At 42.8% G+C, this 26973-nt stretch overlaps 1 long non-coding RNA gene across 1 annotated transcript in view; it reads right to left on the bottom strand.

Annotated features, from left to right (window-relative positions):
• Window positions 1-1731: 1731 nt before the first annotated feature.
• LOC118698737 (uncharacterized) overlaps window positions 1732-26973 on the bottom strand; it is a 35057-nt gene continuing 9815 nt past the window's right edge. The window contains exons 4-8 of the long non-coding RNA XR_008508622.1: window positions 16549-16644; window positions 14299-14421; window positions 8306-8401; window positions 3834-3938; window positions 1732-1997 (exon numbers count right to left, since the gene is read on the bottom strand). This is a non-coding gene — a long non-coding RNA (uncharacterized LOC118698737). The remainder of the gene's footprint in view (window positions 1998-3833; window positions 3939-8305; window positions 8402-14298; window positions 14422-16548; window positions 16645-26973) is intronic.

Here is a 26973-nt window from a genome sequence, read left to right as displayed (position 1 = left end):
TAAAAGCGTTAATTTCCGCATTTTGCCCGTTTTCCATCATTTTTCCTCGCCTCGAGGCTCCGACGGGCCGGGCCCTGCTGCGCCCTCTGCTGTTCGAGGGGAGGAATTGCACGGCCTGTCCCCGCTCCTGTCCCCTGTCCCCTGCCCCTATCCCTATCCCCTGTCCCCGCTCCTGTCCCCTGTCCCCGCTCCTGTCCCCGCTCCTGTCCCCTGTCCCCTGTCCCTATCCCCTGTCCCCGCTCCTGTCCCCTGTCCCCTGCCCCTATCCCTATCCCCTGTCCCCGCTCCTGTCCCCTGTCCCTGCTCCTGTCCCCTGTCCCCTGCCCCTATCCCCTGTCCCTGCCCCGTCCCCTGTCCCCGCCCCTATCCCCTGTCCCCTGCCCCTATCTCCTGCCCCTGCTCCTGTCCACCCTCCTGTCACTTCTCCTATCCCCACTCCTTCCTCCTGCTTCCTCCTGCTCCTGTCCCTGCTCCTGTCCCCTGTCTTTCCCCTGCTCCTGCTCCTGTCCCCAGCCCTGTCCCTTCCATTCCCTGCTATCCCATCTTTCTGTGCCTGTGCTCCTCCACAGAAACATTTGAGAGGCTGCTCCTCCAGGGCTTTAGAAAATCACTACAAGTTTCATCTCACATCAGGCATAGACGAGTCCAGAGGAGGTCACCGAGATGGTCAGAGGGCAGGAGCAGCTCTTGAGCAGGGAGAGGCTGAGAGAGCTGGGATTACTCAGCCTGGAAAAGAGAAGGGTTTGGAGTGACCTCACTGTGGCCTTCCAGGGCCTGAATGGAGCCTGCAGGAAAGATGGAGAGACTTTTTAGAAGAGCATGGAGTAACAAATGGGAATGGATTTAAAGTAAGGGAAAAAAGGTTTAGAGAAGATGTTAGGAGCAAGGTCTCCCCTGTGAGGATGTGAGGCCCTGGCACAGGTGCCCAGAGCAGCTGTGGCTGCCCCTGGATCCCTGGAAATACCCAGGGCCAGGCTGGACAGGGCTTGGAGCAGCCTGGGACAGTGGAAGGTGTCCCTGCCATGGCAGGGATGGAATGAGACGACTTTTAAGGTCCCTTGCAACCCAAACCATTCTATGATTCTCTAAGTCCCAGGTTTGACACAAGCAGCTCAGAGAGCTTTACCCCAATCCAGACTCTTGGCTAAACATAAGTCATCCATAGGGAAAGGAGCTTTTTAACTCCATTGTTGTGGAAACCTCTGGGAATCCCAGCTCCAGCTCCAGCAGGGTGAAGAGGAGCACTTTGGGAAGCCTGGGCCCAGTTCAGTGTCACTGACCAATGTCCCCAGCCAGACCCTTGCTGCTCCGTGCCCACCTGGCTCCTGTCTGCCCCTGGGAACTCCTCAGGGCTGAGCTCCTCTGGCTCTCATCACTTTGAATCAGAGCTGGATCTCCTGTAGCACCAACAGCAAACACAGGGAGTGAACCCCAAGAAGCAAGGAGCAAAGGCAGTGATACCTCGGGGTGTAGCTTTTATTTTTTTGCTCTTTTTTTGTATTTTTTGCTGCTTTGGTGTGTGGGTCTGGGTTTCATGTAAGGGACAGTAAGATGTGGGTCTGGGTTTCATATGAGGGGATGGTGAGGTCTCTTCACAGAGCAGGGACACAAAACAATTCCTGCTCCAGCTGGGGACCAAGGACAAATCATCCAAATCTCAGCCCAAGAGCACAAACACCGTCGGCTGAGAGAGAAAAACAAGCAGGGTGGGACTGCAGGGGCTGGAGCTGGAATTGGACAATGAACTCCAAGATGCAAATGGAGCAGAACTGATCAAAGTGTGAGATCTGGTGACCAAGCCCTCTTCTGCTTCCATCTTGGAGCCATCCAGGCACAGCCACAGCTGTGGCTCTGCTACTGCCAGGGTGTGGCCTTTGAAGGTTCTTCAGTAAATATCCTCTTTATATCTTCAATAAATCTCCTCTTTATTCCCCTAAACTCCATTTAGCCTCTGCTCCAGCTCCTTAAGGCATCAGTAGAGAGAGCAAGATGCTCAGCTGGAAGACAAGGAAAGACAAGGAAGGAGTTTTTAATCAAGGACAGGTCAACGAGTTTCATCCCAGCTTGGAAGGAAACAGAAGCAAAAAGCCACAATTCCTCTCCATTTACAGTTTCACAAATTATGACAAATTGGTAAAGTCTAAGATGATGTTTCACTTGTGGCACTGGAAGGATTGACATTCAAATATAACTAATCCCAGCCTAAAATTAATCATTTCAAGGACTATTTATAGAAATCATAAAGTTTGTATTCTTTTTTTTTGCATCTTCTTATTTAAAATACCAATGTGTATTTTGGTCACAGGACCCTGCTTCTCTTTGAAGTTGTGAATTATTTTTCTTTAAATCTCCATAATACAGAAACACAAGGTTCTTGTGATTCCATAAACCAGTTAACTCCTTCAAATTAACAGTATTTTTCCCCAAATTAAAATCCAGTCTTTTATATTGTATTTGATCTGGATACAATTTGTCAGTTAGTGATACCAAAATGCACATTATAAGAAAACCAGTGCCATCATTAAAATTATACTGTCATATTTCAGATTGAGTGAGGTTAGATGATCTTAACCCCAACAGGATTCCTGCCAGCAGGTCTGGAGCTGTGCAGGGAGAGGACAGGAGGCAATTTCACAAAGAATGACAACCAGGTAAAATCCAAGATGATGTTTCATTTATGGCATTGGCAGACATTCAAATATATCAAATTCAAAGATAATTCAAATATATCAAATATATCAAATTCAACTATATCAATCCCAGCTTGAGGCCAGCCTAAAATTAACCCTTTCAAGGTCTGTTTATAGAAATCATAAAGTTTTGGGAGGGGTTCTTGGGTTTTTGTTTTTTTTTTTTTTTTTTATTTTGGAGGTTTTTTTGTTTGGTTGGGGTTTTTTTTGGTGGGTTTTTTGGGTGGTTTTTTTTGTTTGGTTGGTTGGTTTTTTGGGGGAGGTGGGTTTTTTGGGGTTTTGTTGTTTGTTTGTTTTTGTGGGTTTTTTTGTTGTTGTTTTTTGGATTTTCTGGTTTGGTTGGGTTTTTTAAATTTTTTAGCTGCTGCTGGCTGGTTATGAGGCAGTGGCTGTGGGAAGAAAGGACTCCTGCCCACATCCAGCAGCTCCTGTAATGATGCAGCTCCAGGCTGCAAATATTGGTCCAGCCCCTGGGGTTTTACCAGGCTGCTGAGGGTGCTGGTTACAGCACAGAACTCTTCAGACACGCTGGAAATTCATTTCCTGGCAAGACAGGAGGTGCTGAGGAGGAGGGGGGGGGGGGGGGGGGCAGATTTTGGGGTGAAGCTCTGCCCTGTGGGGGCTTGGGATGATGTCAAAGCTGTGAGTGGCTTTCCAGATGAGCCCCAGTGGGCATCCTGCACTGCCGCACATTTCCAGCTGTGGCTGTTCTGGGTTTGGGTGGCAGATCTGGGCATTGCCCGGCTGACCCCGGGGGAGGCAGCCCCGAGGCCATGGGATGTTCAGCTCTGCTGGATCTCCATAGAGGGGGCCAGGAATGCACGGGGAACAAAGCCCAGGGCTGCACAGAGCAAAGGATGAAGGGCAGCGGAGTTTGATAACCACATTAAAGCACTACCAACATCTGTTCAAGGCAAAGACAACACTATCTGCAGGAATTAACCTCCTGAACCACTTAATCATTAACCTCAGCAGAGGGAAAGTTGGACAACAAGAGCCCTATTTGTCAGGAGAGATGCAGTGAGCAATATTTTACTGGGAACAGCGTGAGAAGGGCTTGCCCAGCTTTATACATTTTAAACACAGAATATATTTGTGTGGGAAACAAGGAGACAATGGGTGTAAATAAACAGATGATCCTACCTTGAAGCCTTCATCCATTTATCCTGTTCAAAGTGGCTTGAAGTGTTTTGTCCTGTGTTTCCTCCAAACAAGCAGAGATGCTTCAGTTCTCACTCAGGAATATTCCTGGCCATGGAAAGAATTACAAATGAATAGGATGTCACAATTTTAAACTTATACCCATATCCCAAAGTTTCCTACTGCAAAACAAATCAGGGATTGTTGCTGTGCAAGAAGCAGCAGGGCTAGAGAAGTAAAGTGGTTTTGTTTAATGATTATTTGTTTATGTAGACTGTTTCCCATGTGAAGTCACCCATTCAGCTATCCTGCTGTAAACCAGCCAAATGCCTTTCCTCCACATGTGGGGATTTTATATTTCTTTTGGGTCTGATTTTGTTTTCCAAAGGAGGAAAGGATTTGATTCCTTCAAACTTCACGGCTCCAGATTTGTGGCAGAACTGCACTGAGGCTGGCAGTTCATTTCTCTGGAGCTCAGGTAATCATTTACCCAGGGGTGTAAAGCTCTGCCACATAAGAACGATGCTGTTTAACACCCACTTTGCAGCAGCCCCAGTGGCCACACAAGGTGTGCATAATCAGGGCCCAGATGTCTGCTTGGATATTGCCACAGTTGGAGGGGAAAGAAGGAAGAAAGAAAACTAAAAAGGAGTTTGGGAAGAGGACTGATTGAAAGGCTGCAAACAGAACCTGCTCCAGTCCAAGAGCTGTGTAATAAAAAAACTGGGTTGTGCCAGAAATGGCCCAAGGTCTCCACCCAAAATACTACACTCCACTAAAATATATTTTCCAGCTTATTCCCTACTGTCCACATGGGGGGTTCCTGTCTGCTACTACTTAAACTTCCCTAATTAAAATAGAATTATGATGTCCGTGGTGGGGGGAAAAGGGAGGGTTTCACACCAAGGGAGGAAGAAGGAAGATCTCAGCCACTTTTTTCTGGGTTATTTTTCTATTAGTCAGCAAGCTGAAGGGTTTTGGTACAAAGCCTCACACGTGTCAAAGCCAGGACCAGGGCAGCATCACACAACCAGGCCCTGAGATTCTCTCTCTCACACAGCAGCATGACCTTAAATCAGCTGAAACCACAGTGTCTACCTTGGCTTTTATTCATTTAATTACAAAACAGATTGGTAACTTGAACAAAAAGGAAAAGTAATGGTTAATTTTTCAATAAATGGTACAATATTTACACCCTTCTACAAAAAACATCATTGAATGGACATAGAAACTGAATTTTCCATTCAGACAAGGGTTCAGACTGGACAAAATGTGGATTTTACCTGGTCTGGAGGCACCATCCCTGTGTGCCCTCCCTTACCTGTGCCTGTCAGACATGAGGCAGAGCCACAGCAGCCCAACACTAATTACACATTATTTTAGCCATGAATTATGCCCCCAACCTGCCTGACCTTAATGCTTGCAGTGTGATTAGTGGCGTGCTGACAAAAATTCGAAAAGAACCATCATAATTACCCATTTTTAAATCAGTAAAAGGTAAACAGAGTTATCTCCCCAAAGATTTAGGTTTACCAACACACTGGGAAGATGCTCCTCTGGTCAAGGCATCCTGAAGAAATGTTCCTCAGACAATTAATTTCTCCAGCAGGATGATCCATCACAGTCTGCACTGCCACAAATTGATTTCTTGTGGTTCATCGTGGTAATTTCATCCTTGCTGCTGTCTCTTGCTGCTCTTCAGAGGCTGAGCTGCATCACTGCTTTTTAAACTGCTCTTTGTGGAGAAAACCAAGCTGGAGCAGCAGACAAGGCCCTCATTAAGGTGGCTAATTAATTAGAACTTTGCAGCCCTCCCTTTGTACAAGGCAGGGAGCTGGGTGCCCCCTCACCTGAGCTCTCTTGCACAGGCACCTGCTGCTCATAATTAAGATCCAAGGCCCAAATTTGCATATCCTGGTTTCTCTCACTCAGCTCCAGAGACAAAGGACAGCCTTTGCTGCAGGGAGCAGCAGCTCCAGTGAAATGCTGCTCCTGGCCAGCTGCTCCTGCTGAAGGGCCCTGGCACCAAGCACCAGAGTGTTTCTATTTAAAAATGATGTGTTTGGGCTGGACTCGAAGAAAAGCACGTGGTGATTTCCCCCTCGGGGGGATAATAGGCTTTTCATGAGATGACAAGTGGCAGAAGATGCCATAAACTTCAGGGCAGGCTTTGTTTGAGGCTGGCAGAGCTCAGCAGTGAACTTGAGGTGTCCCTTCCCTCCCTTCCTGCATGGGCTGGAGAGAAGGATCACATCCACTTCATTTTCTTATGAAATTGCACTGTGGAGCCTGATCCTCCTTGCCTTTACTCAGGCAAAATGCTTCTTGCTGTGCCTGGAAACAGAGCCAAGGGTGTGCCCCTGGTGTGGGGAGAGCAGACACCTCCCAAACCAGCAGGGACACCTCACCCTCAATCCACAGTTCATGGTCCTGGTCCTGGCTTTGACACATGTGAGGCTTTGTACCAAAACCCTTCAGCTTGCTGACTAATAGAAAAATAACCCAGAAAAAAGTGGCTGAGATCTCCCTTCTTCCTCCCTTGGTGTGAAACCCTCCCTTTTCCCTCCACCACAGACATTATAATTCTTTTTCAAGACCTGGAATCCACAATTCAGAGAGGTGAATATGGCACAGGAGAAAAGCACTGGGAGCCAGCTGAGAATCTCTGAAAATCCAGCCCCAAATGCCACATATTCCTCTGTGGGGCAAATGAAACAGGCAGCTCCCTCTGGTCCTTCAGAGAGAGGGTTTTCCACGTTCACACCTTTACTGCAGAGCTGGCACCAGCTGTGAGCTGCTCCTCAGCTTTTGGGGGATGCTGAGAGCCAGCCTGGATCTCCTGCTAACAGCTCAACGTGTTCCTCTCTGCATTTTTCCTCCAGGTTGCCCCAGGACAAGACACAGCTTTTGCTGGAAGCCTTTTAGAGCCCTCACTGGGTTTAAACCAGTCCTCCAGACGATCAAATTGATTCTAAGCCTGGTTTAGTCACCTACCAAATGGAGGCTAAGCCAAAACAGCTGCCACAGGGCAGGATCTCAGGGGTGGTGGGATTTGGATCTACAGCTTGTTTCAGCTCTTTTCCAAACCCAAAATTGACATTCAAATGCTTTCACCTTGTATTCAAGAAAAGGAATAAAAACAAAGCCATGAAAGGAAACACAGTAGGGAGAATACAGGGTGGCCTCAGTACAAATATCAATTTATAATGTAAATCCACAGGGATCTGCAGGAAGGCCCAGGAGTGGTGGTGCACAGCCAGATCAACAGAGACCACGACTGGGATGCAGGTCATGATGCCCCTGCTTTGCTCCTTAGCTGAAGAGAAGAAAAATTGACTTTCATTCACATTTTACTGCTTGCTCTGTGCTTTACTCCCATTTTTAGATGAGCTGATCTAAAAAGTGAAGGCTGCTCTCTCCAAAGCCTCCCAGTTTTGCCCAGCAAACTGAGGTGGCATTCAAGACAGAGAATCTTGGGGCTGCCTCTGAGATCCTTTCCACATGTCCCCTTTGGAAACATCCTTCCTTTCACTTTTTCCTTAACAAAAAAACCATCAGCTATAAATAAAATGCATTTTTCTACTTCTTAAATTTCAAACCAGAGAACAGATCTGGAGTGATAAGGCAGATACACCTGAGGGCTGATCCAGCTTGGAAGTTCCTCTTTTGAAGGGTGAAAGCAAATTTACAGTTTGTGTAGAGCAAAGTTACACAGTGAGTAACAATTATCTAACAGTAAAGTTACCTAAACTCATGATTGTACCTGGAAATAATAAGCTGATGGGTAATTGACTGCTTACATTGAAGAGAAAACAGAAAACAAACTGATTTCTGATGGAATTAACTGCTACTGAACTTCATTTAAAAAAAATTAAGACACTTCAGAACCAGACATGGAAATGGTACATAATTCATTATCTGAGACACAACTTCAGAACCCATCCCTGGGAGTACCTGTTCAGCAGCCTGTGGCAAATGAAGAAGACAAAGAAAAACATTGCACTGGGAGTCATTAATTGAATTAATTAACCTAGTGACATTGTCATAGGAAGAATTTATCTGGCAACCAGCAGGAGCAGATCTCCAATCATTTCACCATGGCTAACAGATTAACACTCACAGGAGCCCCTGGCAGCTGGCTGCGAACACTGCAAATTATCAGAAATTAATTAGCCAAATGCTGTGCACCCATGTGGATATTTTTGGGTTTAAGTAAAGATGATGAAGCCAATAGCTCATCTGATGATTTATTGAGAGGAAACATCTTTGTTTGAACAAATAGGTTGAAGCATGGCTTTCTAATGAGCAAAATAGAGGGGAAAAGGGGGGGAAACTTAGAGCAAAACCATAGTTACAAAAGCCAAACACTTGTAAACAGGAATTAAACAATCCTCTCTGAAAAAAGGTTTATATACAAATTGTTTCAGAAAGATCTATTTTTTTGAGAACAGAAATAATTATTTTTGCATACTTACAGCATAATTAAGTTTCCTCCTTCAATATATTAAGCTGGGATTTAAATATTCAGAAGCACTTCTGCAAGATGGATTTGTTCATCCAGATGTTAATGGCTGTATCACACATGAAAAACAGAATTTTAAGGAAACTGGGAGAGCAACATAAAATTTAACCTAAATTTTTTCTGCAACCTCTTGTCAGAGTAACAAGCAACATAACCAAAGCACTTTGGAAAGACGCTTTTTGATACTACAGTGCTTCTTAGGAGTAGCCAAGGACTTGCCTAAAATAAAACCTTAATTTCCATGTGATTTAACCAAAAGTAAAACAGATTCATTCTCACAGATGGGTTTCAACTGTCACCTTCAAAAACTCGATTACTTGCACCTTACAGTGTTTTGTTTGATTTTTATTTAGGTGGACTTGGAAAAGGATGAAGTTTTTAAACATGCAAAATGTTTAAAAACTTTTAACTTTTTAAAACCTTAACCATCAGTTGGGAAGTGCAATGTACCTGTATTTAAGAACCTCAATAATCCATGTTTTTGGAAGAGTGGGGTTTACAGAATACAAACAGTAACCAATTTAGCCCAAGAATATTCAGATATTCACCCAGACACAGAGCTGCTGAGAAGGGAAAAGGAGAGCAGGGGGGAAAGAAAAGGAGAACAGAAGGATAGAGTGGAAGAGGTGTGGAAACACAGAGGGGATGTTGCTGACACTCAGTCCTGAGGCTCTGGGAAGGTGATCCCAGGTTTGAAATAATATCTTGTGAGAGACCCCAGGGGAAACACTGCTGGCCAGGTCATCATTCCAGGCTAATGTGGTGCTCTTCCCCGGGGAGCTGCAGGCTCACAGGCTCAGGTTTCCAGTCCCCTGGGGGAGAGGAGGCTCAGAGGGTCTTGCTGAGGACAAGGCAGCCCTGGGAGCTGGGAAGGGGCAGCAGAGGTGGGTGTGGAGCTGTCCAAACTCATCCGGGGCAGGGCAAGGGGAAGGGTGAGTGATGCTCTCCCTGCTCTCAGCGAGAGCAAAATCAGCCCAAAATGAAGGAGCACTGGGCCAAGCTGCCCCCACCGAGCTCCTAAATCACAGATGTGGAAACCTGGAATTGCTCAAGCTGGGAACGAGCTCTGAAATAACCAAGTCCAACCATCAGCCCAGCACCAGCACTGTCCTCAGGTGCCACCTCCACACGTTCTTTGGACACTTCCAGGGATGGTGACTCCACTGAACTCCCTGTTCAACCCTTTGCACAATGAAATTTTTCCTAATTTTCAACTGAAACCTCCCCTGGCACAACCTGGGGCTGTTTCCTCCTACGTTGCCACTCACTACCAGTGAGAAGAACCTGACACTCACAGGCACCAGCTCAGCACCCTCATTTGTGCTTGGCTGAATATAAAAACTCCTCTGTGTAGGAAATTGGAGGTTCCCAATGTTACATTCATGGGAGCAACGCTTCCATCACAGAAACTCCTCTAAAGCAGAATCCTACCAAAAAATTGGGATATTCCACCAATTTTGCCTATTCCCTGGCAGGTTTACAGAAAATGTGCAGGCAGCTGAGGAGCCCTGCCTGGAAAACAGGGCACACCTAGAAACCTGGAGCTCTCAGTGCAGTAAAGCAGCTTTAAAAGCCTGCTATTTTCCAGTGTATTCCCATGCACCAGCTCAGCACCCTCATTTGTGCTTGGCTGAATATAAAAACTCCTCTGTGTAAGAAATTGGAGTTTCCCAATGTTACATTCATGGGAGCAGCGCTTCCATCACAGAAACTCCTCTAAAACAGAATCCTGCCCAAAAAATTGGGATATTCTGCCAATTTTACCTATTCCACGTTTGCCCAGCTCCCTGACAGGTTTACAGAAAATGTGCAGGCAGCTGAGGAGCCCTGCTTGGAAAACAGGGCACACCTAGAAACCTGGAGCTCTCAGATACACCAGTTTGCAGTGCAGAAAAGCAGCTTTAGAAGCCTGCTATTTTCCAGTGTATTCCCATGCCTCTGCCAGGGGATGTACAGGCACTTGTTAACATGTGTACTGCTCTAATTTTAAACAGCTGCTTCTCCTCCTGTGCTTGGCAAGAGGCTTAGGGGATAAATACTGCAGAAGTAAGAGAAAAGGCAGCTTCTTGAAAGCTGATAACCTCAGTTTCTTGCTTCTTGAGAAGCCACTTTATCACAGCATGGATCTGGTTGTTGCATGGCACAAAACACCAACTCAGGGACTTACAATTAAACTCCTAAATCCACATTCATGCAACAACAAAAAAAAAGCAAATGCCTTCATTTTTTTAAATGTTGATTTCTCATTGCCTGGCTGTAAAATCCTGAACTTTATACCATTATGTACATATACATTACTCCTTTTGATTTTCCTGCATATAAGTTGTTGCCTGCTTAACTGCACTGAGAAAGAATGAGAAAAGGCTACAAGAATAAGATGGCTAAACAGAAAAACATAGAAAACTTAATTATGGGATAATTTGCTTAAGACTGGAATATTCTTCAGCTATTTTTACTATTATATCTTGCCTTGTTTGAATTCTCAAAGACGTCTTTCAATCATTTCTCCTACAGGACTCTCACAATGTCCAAACTACATATATAAATATATTTTTAAATAAAGCCATCAATTATTTAAAAAAAAAAAAAAGGAAAATAGCCTTGCAAAAGCAGCTGCAGCTGAACTCTTCTCTGCATAAACTTGTTGGACATTTCTAATTATCCAGCACTCCAAGGAAAGTGAAACACATCCCTACTCCAAGCAGGTGTATCAAGATTTACAAGGAGTTTTTGCTGCAATCCTTGTGTGTGGATGCTCAGGCATGGAAGAAGGCTGGGGTTCAGCCTGAGAACAACTTTGGAATCCCTGTGGAAATGTTGTGTATCATGTCCTGAGCATGGCACTGAGCCAGAAGTAGAGGGAACAACTCTGCTGTGAGAGGAGCCTTTCTCCTTAGGTGTGTGAAACCCAGGGGTTTGCATTTTTCAGGGGTTTTTTGGCCAGAACTGTACTTTCAAACAGATACAAAGATACACAAGTGTGTGATTTCTTTTGTGGCTCCTATCTGAAGCCCTCCTGTGTGCAATGTGTGTTTGTTCTTACATCACAAAAGCATCCTTGATGTGCCTTCAGCTCCTCACACCCAACAGAAATCATCTTCCCAAGGGCTTCCCCCGTGAAAAGGCTGCAAAACCCACTCTCTGCCAGAGTTTTATTGTGCCCACATGTGTTCTGCCTCTCCCTGCTCATTATCAAGCACAGGATGTAAAACCAAACTGGGGAAATGCAGCATTTTAACCAGAGATTTTCAGAAAAATATGGTTTTTGTCCTGCTGCACTTTACTGGGTGACTTGTCATGTCCGAGAGTGGCAGTCAGAGCTGATTTGGTGGCTCTGGGGCTGCTGCACCTCGGTGAGCTCAGCCCAGCTGGGAATCTCCAATTTGGGAATGCACTTCCAAAAGCTACCCTTCCTGCTCAGAGCCAGCTGCACCTCGAGTGCCACCACAGGGTCACCACCCACCCCAAGGGCAGAAAAATCAGCACTGGCTTTACAGAAGTGAGTTTTTAACTTGGTATTAACACAAAAGACAGTGGCTCAACACCCGTTATAAAAACCCGTTAAAGTCTTCATTTTTCTATAAATTACATATATATATATATATATATAAATAATTATATATATCTATATAATATAGATATAAATATATATAATATTTTAAATAATAAATAAAAATTAAATCACTAATAATTTAATTTTAATTATATATAACCAATTATTAATATAGTAATTTGTTATTATATTAATATAATATTATTATATATTATATATATTAATAATATATTGTATGATATAAATTATATTATATTACATTATATACAATATATTATTAATATATTGTATATAATATAGATTATAATATATTATTAATATATTAATGTATTAAGACTTTGTTATATAATAATTCAATAATTAAAATTATTATATAGCAAATTAATTTAATAATGTAAAAATTATATAAATATATAAATATACATTATATTTTTATATAATGTTTATATATAAATATTTTATTTATTTATTTAAATAGAATTTTTATATAAAAATATTAAAATTATATTTCAACTATATATTATATGGATATTATAATTGTACTATCATGTTTTATAATATATCTGTATTATATAGTATTATAATTATATTTATATCATATATAAATTAATATATAATTATAAAAACTATATTTAATTCATAATTACAATTATTTAAAATTATATAGAAGATATATATATTATAATATATTCTTTATGAATGTTTAAATATAAATTTTAAAAATAAATATTTTGATCAAAATTCCCATGGAACAGATAGGATTATTTGTATCATTTATCCAGTTTTCCAGCGTGCAGAATTGAGTATCCAGGTCATACATTGCATTTTCTGTTGAGGAGTTACTGGCAATGCTCATTTGCATCTGCAGCTACTGAGGATCTATAACTGAAACAGCAGCAGGCAGTTCATGGAAAAACAACTTAGTATGGTTTTACCAAAGTGTTTTTTCTGCCTAAATATGATGGTTTAGTAAAATATTAACTGGATGATGAAAAACTTGGGAGCAGGCCACATTAGGGTCATTTCCCCCTTTTATTTAAGCACATTGATGAGACAGAGCTGCTCTGAGATGTGCTTTTTGAGGAGAAACTTCTCCCAGCAGATTTTTAGGATAATTTACTGCTTATTATATTCAGGCAATATACACATGGTATTATTCCTCACAGATTTCTGCTTTCTTGAACAAAGGCTGCTCCAGATACCTACTTAGATACGACCTAACAACACAGAAATAATTGTGCTGCATTACTCTAATGCAATGTTTTACCCATAGTCATTAACACATTTCAACATTACCTGTGACCATATCATAAAGTAATATTATCTTCTTGCTTTGCATGATGATTAGATGTCAAAAAAAACCCCAAACCACACACTGTTTATCTGGACAATCTTCATTTCAGCTGTTTTACCTATTTGAAAGTAATCCATCAGTACAGAGAATGGCTATTTTCTTGGTTGTAATGATATTATTTTTAGAGTTTCATTAGCTATGTCTGGATATGTGAAATCAGGAGGTGTCTAAAAATGAGTAGGAAATTATCCCAGGAGAATGAAACAACACATCCCCAACTAAAGACAGACAGGAGAACAAGGAAGGCCCAAAGCTGATCAGCAAAGGTTTCTCTACAACTTGCACTGTCAGACCAACCCAAAACCAACAGTTTTATGGCCAGATGTTGATGAAAAGTGTTTGTATGTCTGTGATGTTTATAGGAGACATCTTGATTAATAAACCAGACCAACAAACCCTGAAATTGTGTCACTGGGTGGATTAAATTCTGGTTAAATAATGCATTTCTACATGCTGCTAAATAGAAATTATGTTTAGCATCTGGTTCAAGTGCAGTCCCCAAGGGTCTGTTCTCTGCTGCTTCATATTTCTATCAATGACTCAGGGAAAAAGCAAACATAAAAACATCACTGATAAAGAACAGAGAGTGGGGAAATGTTAACTAAAAAGGCTGGACCAGCAATGCAAGGTGAGTTGGATGGCTTGGTAAATTATGCACAAATATGAGCAAATCCACGTGTCAGGAGGGCCAAAGGTAAAAATCACAAACCTGGAAATGAAGTGTGCAGGCCACAAGAGCAGGCTGAGGAAGCTGCCTGGGGGACTGGAAGCTTTGGAAAAAAAATCTGTGGGGCTGTGGATGAAAATCAGTGTCCTGCACAATAAAGGAGCAAGGGGCCATGAGAGCTTGGGGCACACAAGCAGCAGAAGCTACAGGAACAGCAGGAGTTTCACCCTTACCCTCAGAACTGCTGCTGCTGTTCCTAAAATCTGACATTTACAGAAAAAAAATGATACCAGAGAATCCAAGGGTCGAGAGAAAAGGCACATGAATGAGTAAAAGGCATTTTTAAAGATGATATTCTACTGATATACTGACCTTGCAGCAGCAGTTCACAGGGGAGTGCACTGCTTAGGCCATTCAGGAAATGAAGTTTGATGCCCACAATTGTCCCCAGTGCTTTTCAAATCCATGGCATCCACTGAAGAGTGGGCCCCAAGTCTGGAAGAATAAATAATGCTCATATTCAAGATAACTGCACAAAAACCCCACTATTAGAAAAATCTGTGTGCAATCTATTGATCATGAACTTCAGTTTGTCCCTTACAGCCACAAGTTGGCAAAAAACCCCAAAATAACAGAATAATTTAGGTTGGCAAAGACCTTCAAGGTCATCAAGCCCAACCTGTGACCAGCCACCACCTTTGTCACCCAGCCCAGGGCACTGAGTGCCACATCCAGGGGTTCCTTGGACACCTCCAGGGATTCATGGACACCTTGGACACATCCAGGGGTTCCTTGGACACTTCCAGGGATTCATGGACACCTTGGACACATCCAGGGGTTCCTTGGACACCTCCAGGGATTCATGGACACCTTGGACACATTCAGGGGTTCCTTGGACACCTCCAGGGATTCATGGACACCTTGAACACATTCAGGGGTTCCTTGGACACCTCCAGGGATTCATGGACACCTTGGACACATCCAGGGGTTCCTTGGACACCTCCAGGGATTCATGGACACATTCAGGGGTTCCTTGGACAACTCCAGGGATGGGGACCCCAAACTTCCATGGGCAGCCTGTCCCAAAGTTTAACAGCACTTTCTGTGAGGAAATTCCTCCTGGTGCCCAAGAAATGCTACAAAAATCCTAAGGAAAAGACTGAGAGAACATCTTCACCTCTACAAGAGCTGCACAAAAGGCTCAGAGCAGTTGTTCCCAGTGGGAAGGGGGATCCTGGAGCCAGGGAATCTGCCAGCCTTGTGCTATTGATCAGCTGCACTCAGCAAGGACAGCAGCAAACACTGCACTGCCATCACTGCCCATCGAGGCTGCACTGGTGTAGAAGAGAGCAGAAAACTCTTTACAGAGAAAAGGAGAAGATTTAGAAATCTCTTTGCTGAAAAGAAGTTGCATTCTGTTGATAAAGTCCAATCCAGTTTTTTATAGCTGTGGAATTTATTGGGTTCTGCTGGGAGGACAGGATTGAAAACCACCCACTAAAAGGCTTTACTTGCATTTATTTTGCTATTCTGGCATGAGAGAATAGCAGAAGTTATTCCATCTCAGGTAAAACCTGCTGCAGCCTTATGAGATTTGAAAGGAGACACTGAGTGACCAACAGTTCATCCCTCCACTGGATCATTCCTTTATTTGCTTGCATTCCTCAGGCAGGACTGAGGTGCTGCTGCCTCCTCTGCAACTGCAACCTGAGAGGAAAAAGACCCTGCATGATAAATTCCCACCTGCATCAAACACTCTTATCTTCTTCCCATTCCTTGTGCCCTCTCCCACTCACCTGGAACTGAACACTTCCCTTCTGCTTTATCTTATCTTGGAAACAAGGAAATGCCACGAGTTACATGTCAATATGACCTCTGTGAACTAGGAAAAAGCTGTCTAATGTGATGCCTTGTGGCTCCATTAAACCAGCTAAAGATGCAGCTTGAATTCTAGCAGTGCTGGGAAAAGAAAATATGCTCTAGGCTGTGAGTTTAAAAAATGTAAGGGAGATCTGGGATAAAGAGATCCTTCAGAAGATGAGCTTACATAGAAGTTGCCCACAATTTGCTTTAAACTCTTTTTTTCCCCATTAATTGAATATTTTCACTCTGTATTTATTTCAGGGATTAAATTGAAAATGTTAGCATTTTAGGCAATCTAAAACTTAACTGGGGAAACTGGAGTGACCTCTAAGAAAATGGTCAGGAATTTTCTTTCCATGGTTTAGCAATCAGTGAAGCAATAAACAATATGAAACATTTGTGTTCTTGAGATTTTCTTTGCTTTGTCAATGTAAAAATTCTTTCCCTCATGGGGACTGAGTTTTCCTTTCACCTCTCCTCTTATAGTGCCATATCAGACTATACATTTTGACCAGGAGAAGTTGAGATGCATTACTATTTTAATGCACATTAATGCATTAATAAATACTCTTTTGGGCCAGAGCACACAGTCCCATTCTGGGCTCCCCACACTGAGCACGTTCAGGTCTGTGCTGCAGCAGCAGAGCAGGAGGCTCACTCTCCCCAGGGACATCAGAAATGGTTCTGCAGCCCCTGGATTGTGCAGAATAAAATTATGAAAGGGTTACCTGGAGAGTTCTGCTCTCCTGCAGATCTTACCTGTGAGTGGCACCAGCACCAGAGCAGGGCTGAGCCTCCAGATGAACTTTCTGATTTAGATCCCTGTCCACCACAAGGGACAGGAGTTTCCTGATGCTGTGGAGATAGAAAAAGTCACTCCTCATTAGAACCTTAAACTAAGCAAAGTCAAACAGACCTTCAAAACCTCTGAAGATCTTTGGAGAATGGAGGAAGACAATGTTCCTGCCTGAATCTTCTCTTACTGATGTTCAGATTTATCTGAAGACAGATGACATTAAACATCTGCCAAGCACATAAATACATTTTCACTGGCCAAATAACCACAGACAACTTTGCACACCCACAGCCTCTGCAGCATTATTTGGGGGGGGATGTCATCTCACTAAATAGATCAGCTGCTGTGAAATTTTGGATTGTAAAGCAGGGCACCCAGTGTGCAGGAAAAAATTATGAGGAAGACTCCATTGATATTGGAAGGTTCATTAATTACTTTATTACACTATATTATTCTATATTATATTACACTACATCTAAACTGAAACTGCACAAGCACTCAACTGACTGAACAAATCTTGTGTCTGTCTGCTGACCCACAGTCTGCACACACACTTGGCCCTGACAGGCCAAGGAAACAAAACCCCATCACTGTGGGTAAACAATCTCCATATTGCATTCTGCTTTGGCACAACACAGCAGCAGCAAATGAGATAAGAATTGTTCTGATCGTTCTTTTCTCTGCTTCTCTCAGGTTCAGAGAATGTGAATCCCACACTTTTGTATGGGCACCTGTATAAAGGTCTCACCCATCAGAGAGGTTGTTTGCCTTCCCTATGAAGGAAAAGCTGCAGTGAGTACTTCCAGTGGTGTGTTTGTCCCTGACAGTGTGGCAGGGCTGGGGTTGCGGAGAACAGGCTGATTTCTGGCTGTACATCCTGCAGCAAGGTTTGACAGAAAGTTACCCCTGATTACCTTCAACTGCAGCTGCCTTTGATTTCAGCCTGGCTCACACAGGAAAATAGCAAAAAGTGCAGAATGTAACAGAGGAATTTCCAGATTACCTGGAAATGGTTTGTATTTCTTAACTCCCACCCCACAGGTGAGGTCAAGGAGCCTCTTCCCTGTGGGCCTGTCTGAGTGCAGAGAGGACCTGCAGCCACTGCTCGGCCACATCTGGAGATACTTGATCCTGCATGAAAAGAATTGGTGAATTTGATGAATGCCTTGTTGAGATGAAGCCCTCAGGTGTGGCAACAAGATGCATTGGCAGATATCCCAGAGTAATGCAGATCCTGCTCCATCAGATGACATTAAACTGGATTTCTATTTCACCAGCTCCATTTTCAGTCTGAGGGAAAAGTGACACATTTACAGCTCTGAATGCAGAGGGACAGCACTCACAAATGCCCCTCCTCACCCTCCCAGTGTGAGGTGACCTTTCCAGGAGTGGAAGACAGTCCTGTTTCCACAGCCAGCATCCTGCAGCTGCCAGCAAGGGAAAGAAACTTCTCCAGGGAAGAGAGGTGGAGTGGAAATCACCAGCTGGCAAATGAACTCATGGTGGAACAGTAAGAAAATGCAGTGGACTGAAAAGAACCAACCAAGAAAATGCAGTGGGCTAAAAACAACCAGCCAAGAGGCACTCTGGTAGCAAAGGCTGCTCTGTGACATTGCACTCACTTGGGACAATTCTCTGAACAATAAAAGGTGATAAACCACAGTGAGCCAGTTGGAAGAGAGAAGTTTAACTTCTGACCAAGCCTTATCTGTGAGCAGACAAAGGGACCCAGGTGAAGGAGATCACTGGTTTAGAGCCAGGACCCAGGGAGAGGAGGAGCACAAGGCCCCAGGGTTCCTCTACCTGCAGGTGAACGCAGCAGGAAGGGCACAGAAGCAACAAATTTGACACAAATAAAAGAAAAGGATGCTCAACTCAGATTCCCAATCAAATGTTTCACTCCCTGCACTTTCACCAACAGTTTCAAAGACAGGATGTCTTGAGCCAGTTTTATTAAAAAAATTGATGTGAAAGACTGCATCCAGTGCAAAACACTGTGGGCAAGAAGGAATGAGCACATTAAAAGTCTTTCTGTACTCCCTCACTGTTTAAAGTTAAATTTAACTACTTTTACACTACAGATAGCTCTGATTAATCTTATTTCTGTCGTCTGAAACAAAACACATGGATTACATTTTCTAAAACTTTATTCTATGAAGCATCCTTGTTCTGGGAAAATAGCTAAATGTTTTTGTAACATCAGTGGAAACAAAGCAAGACTAATTATTCTCTAACAAAACTTTTCATATATTTCAAAAATCTTTTGAAATGGAAGAATACCCATCAGCCTCTATTTTAACAGGAAATTTTAGGGGAATATGAAAGGCATTTAGCTGCTGTGCAGAATGAGTAATTTGAAAAGCATTTACTCTGGAAGAAAATGCAGGTATTCCTTCTTGCTTCTCCCCCACACCACACAGGCACAGAAGAAAATGTTTTGGGAAAATTACTTTAATATTGCTATTCTTCTTGTAATAGAGGCCTTGTTAGCAAGGCAGGACTCAGAGCAGGGTGGCACTTTTCTGGGGCTGGGAGCTGAGGGCAGATTGATGTTTAACTTTGCAGAGTGCTTTGTAAACTGGGACAGGGGAAATGGGAACCAAAACAAGGAAAGGACATTGCTGGTCACAGGGGAAGGTGCTGGGCTCTGATGGGAGCAGCCAGGAGCAAGGGGTGCTGCAGGAGCTTGGCAATCCAGGGCCAGGCTGGCGGAAAAGGAGGCACAAAATTCCCTGAGCTGCAGTGGGAAGAGGGGAAAGGAGATTGTGGGGTAGCACAGCCAGCACAGCAGGGTTTGGCATGGCCAGGGAGGGAGGGCAGGAGAGGAACCAAGGGCTTGTCCAGCTGGGAGAGGAGTAAGGTGGCATCTACAAGGAATTCTGCAAGGGCTTTTTATTTGAGGGTGTTGTAGCTCATCATTTCCACTGGGATTTTTTAGGTTTGTCTGGGATCTACAACCCCACTTGCCTATATTTGTATATTCCCTCATTATACTCACTTCTAGGGTAGTTCTTGCTTTGAATTTAAGGCATTCAAATAGATATAACCTGGGACATGTTGCTGAGATTATCCCATGGATAAGTGGCATGATTGTGCCACCAGAATGGAAACTGAGCCAAGCTGACAGGCACATCACTCTATAAGTCATGAATTTTAATGGATTTTAATGAATCTAGAGTCTGTGGCTGGTCTTAAAAGTGCTCAGTAAAACTCCACCAATGCTTTCTTGACTTATAAATTATTGGCATTTGTTTCACCAAGGAAGGACACTGAAACTGCAGCTTTTTGATCAAGATTTCATCTTGTTCTGTTACTGCTTCCTGCCTGTGCAATTAATTCAAGTAAATTTTGTAGGATTATATTAATGTATAGGAGAAACAACCCTTCCTCTGTTTCAGTTTAAGAGGATCCTTTCTGGCTCACCCAGTGCAAAATTGAAGTCACAGGGAAAGGGATGAAAGATCAGGCACTTTGAGCTTGTTATTGTTCAAAAGAAGATCTCTGAAGCAAATAGAATGTGGAGTTCCAGTAAATGATAGATTTGGTCTTTGGCTGATGTCATTCAGCCTTTTCTCCTTGCTGCTTAGTCAGGAGATTCTCACCACAGAATTTAAGTGTCTCCTCTCACATTTTCTGGATGTGGTTATTGCTGGGAGGGTATTCACAGGGACCAGCTCAAACCAGAGCCCAGAGATGTCAGGAAACCACACAGCGCAATCTGTGAATTCCTAATAGGTTAAGCTTGATCACATCTGAGAGCAAAATCTGCCTTGATTCCCTACTCAGAAATAATGAATTAAGATAATACTTGCCTATACCCAGAGTGCTGAGTCCAGATCTGAATGAAATTAACTGTTTTTAAAATCACTGAGTTCTCATTACAATCAGCAGGAGGATCTGGCTTCTCTGAGCACCAGGAAAACTGAGCATTTATTCATTTATCAGATGCAGACTTAGAACCCTGATTTGAAGTGATCATATTTTGTGATACAGCTCACTGATAGAGGAATCCAACCACACTAAAGGTGTTAAACACTCCTTGACTTTAAAAAGGTGCAGAAAAACCTTTTTATCCTGTTCTAGTTCTTCTCTTGCTCTCATCACAATATCAGACCAGAAGGCAATGAGGATCCTGATTTCCTATATCTGTGCAGATGGAAAACCTTGTAACAATCTGGAAATTCCCTGCACAAATTCATGCCTTCCTTTTGTCCTGCTTTTGGGACTCCTTTTGCCTATGGACGATATCCCATATCAAAATATTCATTTCTTTTACAACATTTGCTAAAATGCAATGTTTACACCAGCTGAGTGATGAGGCAGCTGCTTTTTGACAGACAGAATCATAAGAGCAGCTGATAAACCCCAGAGTTTTTCACGTTTGCTGTGTCCTTCAAGCTGCAGAGATGAGGACAAACCAGCTCATGACCCCTGTGGAGAATCTGGATCCACAATTAGACCTACACAGACAAAAAATGTGTCCCCTCTGACAGGCCACTTATTTTCACTTGAAACTTCTTAACCTGTTGTGATTCACACTGTGAGCATGTTCTTGTATGCACCCAGCAGAGAAAATCCTGAGTCATAAACAGGATTTCTGATAGCTAAAGTAATCATCATCAACATGTGGCAATAAAGCCACATAAAAGCATCCTGATAGCTGGGCCTAGAGCAAGACATCAGCATCTTACTGAATATTAATCACCAGGAAATGTGTGCTCATCTCTGCCTTAAACCTTTCCTCGTTTAAAGCGATTAATCATCCCACTCTGCCCGTGTCAAGCATTGCTTCACTTTCTTATTTTTGTCACTTCTGAAAGAAACTCTTGTGCCTGAGGATGTGTCCTAAACCCAAACTGGTTCTCAGAAGTGAATCCCACTTCCACTAGAAAGGGCAGAGCTGTGATATCAGGCATATCACACAAAGGCATCTTCAAGATCAATCAAATGCTTCCACAAAAGGGAATATGTAACTTTAAAAATTAAAAAAAAAAAGAAGAGAAATCCACTAATCGAGGGAAAATATTTTTGTGAACATTCACAAAGCTCGCTTGCATTTACATTTTACTTGTACTGAATCACTAAAAGGATTAGGAGGGCAGTCAATCAACGAGGAGGAAAAGCAAAGTTTATGCAGAGACTATTTTTAGATTTGCAAGCCCCATCACGAGGAAGCTCCCAGCCCTGGGCACAGCCAGGAAAGCGCCAGGGCTTTGCAAACGAGCCACGATCCAGATATATATATATTTTTTTTTTTTTCCAGGATGGCTATTTCTGCCCAGCTTTGTGGGGAAAATCAATATCTTGTTTTCAGATGTGTAAATGCAGTGGTCTCTCCAAAGTGCCCCGGTCAGTTTACCACACGTTCAGCAGCTGCTTCTTTCCAGGCTATCCCACGATTCCCAGCCTATGAGGATTGACAAGGCAATGATAAACTAATGTGCCCCCTCAGCTCTGTGCTCAGCCCATTGTTCCAGCAGCTGAGACCCTCTGCTTCTATTTGCTTTCTCCCACATACATTATTCAACAGCCCAGGAAAAGGCCAAGAACCTCTTTCATTCAGGAATTCTGTATTAAAATAATCAATTTTGAACTGAAGCGGGGAAGGGAGGCTTGCTACAGGCCAGGCCTGTTAAATAAGCCACCAGCCCCTGCCATTTGCATGGGAATCATGCTATCATCAGGCAATATATTATTATATTTCTTATCCATAGAAAGAAGAAGAAACCTCAGAATACTTTTCTCTCTTTCTCTGCAAGAGCACTAATTATAGCAGCACCTTCCTGATGGCCTATTTTGGCTCTATTTCCATTTATGAGGTCTGTATAATAGGCTACGTAGGTCATAATTTGATTTAGAAATTCTTAAAGAGGGAAGGAGAGTCATAGTTCCACAACAGACAGAGAAGCTGAATATTAAAATTAACTTATAACACTTTTTTTTAATGTTCCAACAGAGGGTTGAAGGCCCATTGTTCTATGAAATGTTTTCCTGGCATTAAAATATATTTAGCTGTGCCAGAAGATGCCAAACTCTGTTAAGTCATCAACCACAAGACTTTCAAGTGCAGCATTTCTCCTAGCAGAAAGGAAACACAGGGATAAAGGCAGGACAAGTCATCATTGTTCCATGTCATGTTGTTTGTTGTTTTTTTTTTTACTATGGCACATTTAGGGAAAATAAGAGCAGCACCTTCAGAGAAAGGCAAACACACACGTTTGAGTCACAGCCACAGAGGCAAACCAGACTCATGAGACTGATGGCAACAACCATGATTGTATAGGCCCTCATATTAACTATAACAAGAACCTCATACAAGAAAGATTGGGAGCCACACACCTGTTTCAAAAACCACATGATTTGAAAAGATACAAATTTTGCTTCAAGATAGATCTCCATTAGGGAAACAGCCAAGAAACAATATATGTGCCTAATACACTATAAAAGGAACAAGTTCTGTGGCAGAAAAATATTGACCTTGGAAACAGAGGAAAAAGTCTTCCAATTTATATGCAAGAATTAGGCAAGCACTTATCATTCTACCCAAAGAACATCAAGAAATATTACTTTTGCAGTATGCAACAACAGTAAAAGGACTTCTACAGGCAAAGAGCAGCAACCTCCTGAAAAAACCCCTCAAGAGAAGCACTGCTTCCTATGGCACTGCTTTGTTCTGCTTGTCAGGGCAGCTCTGCTCACTCACCTCTTCCTCCTCACTGCTGAGATCCCAGTTTCATGTCTCCTCTCACCTTTCTGGAGCTGTGCACTTTATTGCCAGCTCCAGAATTTCCTCTCAGCACCATCCTGCAGGTCAATAACGTGAGAGAAACATTGATGTCAACAGATAAGAAAGCATGAAAACCCCAGGCCCATGGCTGGGGGAGTCAATGGGGGGCCTCTTTCTGCCTGCAAATGGTATTGATCATTGATCATTGATCACTGATCCCTGCTGTGATCATGTTTTCCCTCCCATTCTATCCCAGCTATCATGATAGCTCCTTGTTCTGAATGTTCCACCCACTCCTTGACATTTCTGCTAACCAAGGATTGTCACTGCTGTTTAAAAATGATTGATGCTTAGACTTTAATGAGTAAAAAACTTTGGTGAGTAAATTTTATATCTACTTTATCAGTGGCATCATCAGCTTGGTAAGCACAGGGGTGGTGAGGAGCTAATTAAAGCTGGTGGTGAACAAGCAAGGCTCAACTTCATTAAAGGAGAAAAGCTGCACTAAAAGCCCCCAAAAGTTTCTGACTGATGTCTTGGCTATGAAATCAAACAATATATAAAAGTTTAAATGCTGTTTTCAAAAGTCTCAACTTGCATCTCAGTGGGGGATAGAAAATAAAGGTATTTGGTATTTTCCCCATTCTGATATCAGACAGGATTTTCTACCAGTCTGTTCTGATGCTGGCACCAAGTTTACACATTTGGAGGGTGCTATTCTGACAGGAAAATCCAACTAATGATTGATTCTGGAAACACACATCCTAAAGTGAAAAAGGCTAAATGTACTGGGATTTGTGCTCATGAGTCACTTCCACGGCTCAAAATGCTCAGTGAGTGAATAAAACATTCCAGAAAGTGCCATGTACAGCATGAGGCATCCAGCCCCAATGAGCTGATGATTTTTGGCCAGCTGATGAGCAGGGCCACAGAACTATTCAGACTTTTGTTTTGCACTCTGGAGAGTTTGGTTTCATAACCCTGCAAGAGATGTGCATGAGACTCACCTAGAGATGAGCCAGTAAAGCATTTCATTGTGTCCACATTTTCCATGGGCTGAGCATACCAAGCCCTGCCATTTCCACTGTGCAAAACAAATCAATCCCTGGTGTTGGCACCAGCAGTTCTGAGGGTGGGAAATCATCGATGTGACAGTGGGAATAAGAGAGGAGAATTTAAATCTCACACCTGTGCACAAACTATTCACTTGGTAGAGCTGAGAGCAGCTGGGAAGGACAGAGAAGAACTAATTTATGACAAGATAAAGAATATTTCAGACCCTTCTCCTGTCTGGCCATGGTTTCAATGAGAAGGAAATTTGGAAGCAGCAGCAGCAAGACTTGTGGAAAACTGACCCAAACTGTGCAGGTCAAGAGCTTCAAGCCAGGGAATTCCACACTTTTGTTACAAAGCTCTGCTTCTGGATATAGTGACCCATTACCATGACATCTCTAAAATTAATTCAGATTATCTAAAATATAGAAACAAAACCCATAACACTTCTAATTTAAACAGCAAAGCTGGTCCCAAGATGCACAAGCAGTTTCTAATAAAAGCAAGCATGCAGTTCTTCCATGTGGAGGCTAGAAAGCCTCCAAATTAAAACCAACCAGGGCAATAATACAATTGGGGTAGAAAAAATGAGATTTTCTTGTACAACTCAGTGTTTAAAAGAGTGAGATATCTCATGATGTGCCAAAATCTTGTGGCCACTGTAAACCAACCTCTATCTTTCATTCTCTTCTAATGAACTGATTCAAAATGCACATTGATACAAAAAAGAATGGAGTTCAAGAATCTATACAGGCAAACTACAGAGCTCTTTTCTGTGCTTATGTTTACCTTTTATAAGTGTCTCACTAAGCTAAATGCTTTAGCAACTGTGGGCAGCTTCAGTTGCCCATTATTAGATCTTTGAAGTAATTCTTCTCCAGCATTCAGCACGTGAATTTATCCTGCAATTTGCACTCAATGCCTGCAGTAAGCCCAACTTGTACAAAGACAAAATGCTGTCAACATTTATCTGCTGCTTTACACACATGCCTGGAGCAGAGCAAAGGGAAAGTGGCAAGCATTTCTATTCCTGGACTCAAAACAAGCTGCATTCACTTAGGCAGGATAAAAGGCAGAGTACAGAGATGAAAAAGTAAAGGGGCAGGGAAAGAGTAAGGAAAAAAATAAGAGACCAAAAAAAGAAAACAAACTTAGAGGGGATAAAAACACTATTCAAAAGAGAAAGAAGGAGAAAATCAAATATGTGATCAAAGAGAGAAAGAAATTGAATTTGTAAAAATAAACTCAGACTTGTGACAGGCTGCCAGGAGCAAGCAGAGCTCCCATGACTGCTCAGAGGGACCAGGAGCTGATGTCTGGCAGCCTGGGTGACAACCACCAGCAGTGACACCAGTGCCACAGGCAGGAGCTCACCACACCCACACCAGTCTGGGCTCCATCCTCAGCATCCAGGCAGGGTAAGGAAGGATTGGCTGCAAATGGGCAGGAACAACCTTACACAGAGAAAGGAATGCCATAGTCAAACCTCTGAAAACTCACCAAAGTGCAGAGAAAATGTCCTGGTATCTCTATAGGATAATGAAAAATGTTATTCTGGTACAGTTAGGAGGGAGAACCTCACTGAATGAGTCATTCAAAGATAAGCCATATGCATCCTGTGCAATTATGGCTGCTTCAAAGCACTTTTTTCCTTAGAAATTGATGTCTATACTAAAAATCCTAATGGGGACATACAGGTTCCTTTTGTTTTTCTGAAAAAAATTGTCAAAACATGCTATTTCTATAAGGTAAAAGCAAATGGCTATTTTTAGAAAATCTCATCATTTCGAATTCCAAGATTATAACTTTTTGTTATGTGCAGTGCCAAAGGATTTGGACTCTCAGTATTTTTGCACTGGCAGGAAATCCATTTTTATTGCTATCCTATTCCCTCCTTCCTTCCACAGATTTTGAAGAAAGAGAGGAAGAGCAGTAAGAGAGTGCTAAGAGTGCTGTGCACTGTGCTTGCAGATGAGCTGAATGGTGAATTACACCTCCCAGGCCAGTGCCAGACCCCACTGGAGCCATCCAGCAGCACCAGGAGTGGATGGTGCCCAGCACTTTGGTGGGCAGACCCTTGGCAGGAGCCTTGAGCTGTGCTGTGACAGCCCAGAGCTGCTCCAGGGAAGGGCTGAGCATCCTCAGTGCTGGTTCCTCCTGCTGGGGAATGGAGAGCACTTGGCAGGATGCAGCCTCAGAGCTGCCTGGCACATTATCCCCTTTTGTGGGGTGAGTTATGGGGGAAGAGGTTTTACAGCAATTTCTGTCAGCCAGAGAGAAGTTTGATAAAAGGATCTGTGTTTGATAAGAGGATCCACATTTACCCCTGAAAGAATTTTCTACCAAGGTCATGAAGAAGAATGAAGAAGAAGGTAAAGAAGAATAACCTGCCTCTGCTCTAAAACTTCCATCTTGTTGATTATATATTACTATATTCTAAAAGCCCAAACTCTAAGTTTTCTACTTTGTGATATTGCACACTTCTAACCAACTACACACTTGTAATCTTAGTGCTATCAATCAATTGTGGAAGCCTTTTCCACAGCCTCAGGTCAAATGCAGTGCTCTCCTGGGAGTCAGAGGCTGTCTGTAGAGAAAGCCTGAAATT

Source organism: Molothrus ater, chromosome 14 (assembly GCF_012460135.2).
Source record: "Molothrus ater isolate BHLD 08-10-18 breed brown headed cowbird chromosome 14, BPBGC_Mater_1.1, whole genome shotgun sequence".
NCBI lineage: Eukaryota > Metazoa > Chordata > Aves > Passeriformes > Icteridae > Molothrus > Molothrus ater.
This window is presented reverse-complemented; position numbering and strand designations above follow the sequence as displayed.